The sequence below is a fragment of the Bombus affinis genome, unplaced genomic scaffold (assembly GCF_024516045.1).
Source record: "Bombus affinis isolate iyBomAffi1 unplaced genomic scaffold, iyBomAffi1.2 ctg00000901.1, whole genome shotgun sequence".
NCBI classification, from domain to species: domain Eukaryota; kingdom Metazoa; phylum Arthropoda; class Insecta; order Hymenoptera; family Apidae; genus Bombus; species Bombus affinis.
Window position 1 is genome coordinate 25,688 of NW_026109427.1, and position 2,874 is coordinate 28,561.

The window sequence follows — 2,874 nt, forward strand, 5'->3', positions numbered from 1 at the left end:
CCGGATCTACGGCTCTCTTTCGGGGATAAATTACAAGCACAGAGTATGTTAAACGCAACGACGACCCATCGATGCGACGGTCCTCGTCGTTGTCAGTCGCTCGCGCAGAGTATATCTCTACGCACGAAGAGACGGAGTGGGCATTAGATCCCTGGGGCTATTCGAGTAAAACGTCTTAAGAAAAGACGGTTGTACGGCAAAATTCCGCACCGTTACCAAGTTTACTTTTATCTGAGGCTGTTCTCCTTCTCTCCTCTCTCGACCGAGTTCCCATATTTGCTTTCTCTCAGTCTCGCCAAAATAATATTCATTTAAGACGACGTCGGGGGCGCGGACATCGTGCTCATCGAAAACCTGCAAACGTATGCAAATCTGCTGATATGAAAAAAAAATCGGTCACGAGGACAACACTACGTATATATATATATATATATATATATATATATAATATATTCGATAACCGACACGAAGCGGTGCATAAGCGGGCGGTCGTACGAAAGGACGACTCACGACGCCGCTAGCACTCACGCAGGTCCGTGACGGTTCTCTCCGCTCTTATTCGTATCCTTCTTCGTGCGCTTCCTCCGACTCTGAAACGTTCTACGTATCGTAAGAACGACGGCGGGTTGTCGAAGGCACCAAGGGACAGAGAGAGACAGAGGTAGAGTTTCGTAGTGTCTCCCGTGAACACGATAGTTTATATATCGAGCATGCGTACGAATTGCACGGTCTCGACACGACCGCGACGAACGCCGACGAGCGTCCAACAATCGCTCGTACGTCGCGTACGTTCTCTCGCGTCCGCTCTTGTTCGTATCCTTCTTCGTGCGCTTCCTCCGACTCTGAAACGTTCTACGTATCGTAAGAACGACGGCGGGTTGTCGAAGGCACCAAGGGACAGAGAGAGACAGATAGAGAGGAACGACACGCAACGCAAGCAGTCTTAGGTTTACGTGAGCAACCCTCAGCCAGGCGTGGTCCAGGAATTGTATCCGTGGACCGCAATGTGCGTTCGAAATGTCGATGTTCATGTGTCCTGCAGTTCACACGTTGACGCGCAATTAGCTGCGTTCTTCATCGACCCACGAGCCAAGTGATCCACCGTTCAGGGTAATCTTTTCATATATTTTTTAAAACTCTTGTACTCCATGTACTCTTAATACTCGGTTCGAGCGAAGCCGAGATCCGACACGACCGACCAACGGGAATCGGACGCGCAGAAGTCGCCGGAAGATCGACGACACGAAAACGTTCGAAAATGAAATCCGACGAACGCGCGAAGATACGCGCGTCCGCCGGCCGGGCGAAAAGTACATTATGATATATAACAACCATCGAGATCGAAGCTCCGTTCGTCAGGAAACGACGGGGATATAACACCCGATTCTGAATCCTCTGTGCAGCACACGATCTCGCGAAGAAATACGCACGGTGGCTAGCCCATATATATATATATGTGTGTGTGTGTATATATAATACGATATGCATTCCTCTCGTCCAATTATTCAAGAAAAAGAGCGTGCGCCTCCATCGTTCGGGTGATGTAAAGATTCGATGGGACTCGCGCGACCCTCGGCCTCGAGCGGTCTTTCCTCCCAATATCCAGAAGCCGAGCTTTGAAAAAACTCTAGCGACGGCACGGGTGTCCGACTCACGACATCGAGGCTTCGAAGTCGGCGATCTCCTCCGAACGGATGGCGATCGCGACGACTCAAAGCGTGAAAAATCGACGAAAGAGAACACATCTCCGTTCAGGTGATTGTTTTTTTTAAAAAAATAAAAAAATTCGATGGGACTCGCATCCATCTACCTCGCGCGGTCTTTCTTCCCAATATCCAGAAGCCGAGCTTTGAAAAAACTTCAGCGACGGCACGGGTGTCCGACTCACGACAACGAGGATAGACAGCCTGCGGTCCCCTCTGAACGGGTTATATGCGACGAACTAGACGAAACTTTAGTCGTTCAGGTGGTATAAAAAAAAAAAATTCGATGGGACGCACGCGCAGCCGTCGTCCTCGAGCGGTCTTTCTTCCCAATATCCAGAAGCCGAGCTTTGAAAAAACTCTAGCGACGGCACGGGTGTCCGACTCACGACATCGAGGGTAGACAGCCTGCGGTCCCCTCTGAACCAACTTCGGCTAGACTAGTTACGAATCGTTGCTACGCATCGTCATCATAGTCATCGTCATCATCATCATTATCATAGCGGGCCAACATCCACGCAATGCGTTTTCGTTCTAGGTTACCCGATCCACGAGTATGTTACAAGTGGTTTCGTTATTTCGAACAAAACGACATACGAAGAACACACGCCCTATGGGTAGGAAGCACGTTTCGAGAACGACCGAGAGCGGTGAAAGAGACGAAAGGTCGACGCGCATAAGGTATCCATGGATCTTCGAAGAGAACCTTCGAAGATATGTCGGTATCCTTTCTACATGCGCGACTCGCTACTCGTACTTTCGCTCTCGTCGACTCGTTTTAGTCGCTTCGTTCGATCCCAAAGAGGAGTCTTCGATGTCCCGTTGCTAGGAGGAGAGCAAACGCAACACAGACCACGAAACATAGAAGAGAATAGGCGAGCATGATCTCTCCGACACGAGGCACTTTAGAGATTTTGTTATTCGTTTGTACGGTCTCCACGACGCAAAAAAAAAAATACGAGATCGTGGCGGCGGGTCTTTCTGTATACGGCCTCACGCAAGCGCCTCGATCTCATTTCTCTTTACGGGTGGTTTCCATTCGTAATTTTTCGTTCGATATTCGTGTCAAAGTTTAATTTTCGAAAGCTCAAGTTCCCATTTATAGTTTTATTATAAAATCATAATATTCGCAGACGGCGGGTCTTTCTGTGTACGACCTCACGCAGGCGCC

At 49.2% G+C, this 2,874-nt stretch overlaps 1 non-coding gene across 1 annotated transcript; it reads right to left on the bottom strand.

The window, feature by feature from the left end:
* Nucleotides 1–958: 958 nt before the first annotated feature.
* Nucleotides 959–1,113, bottom strand: LOC126928386 (5.8S ribosomal RNA). Its single transcript, XR_007716606.1, has one exon. It is a non-coding gene; the product is annotated as a 5.8S ribosomal RNA (ribosomal RNA).
* Between the last annotated feature and the right edge of the window lie 1,761 nt (nt 1,114–2,874).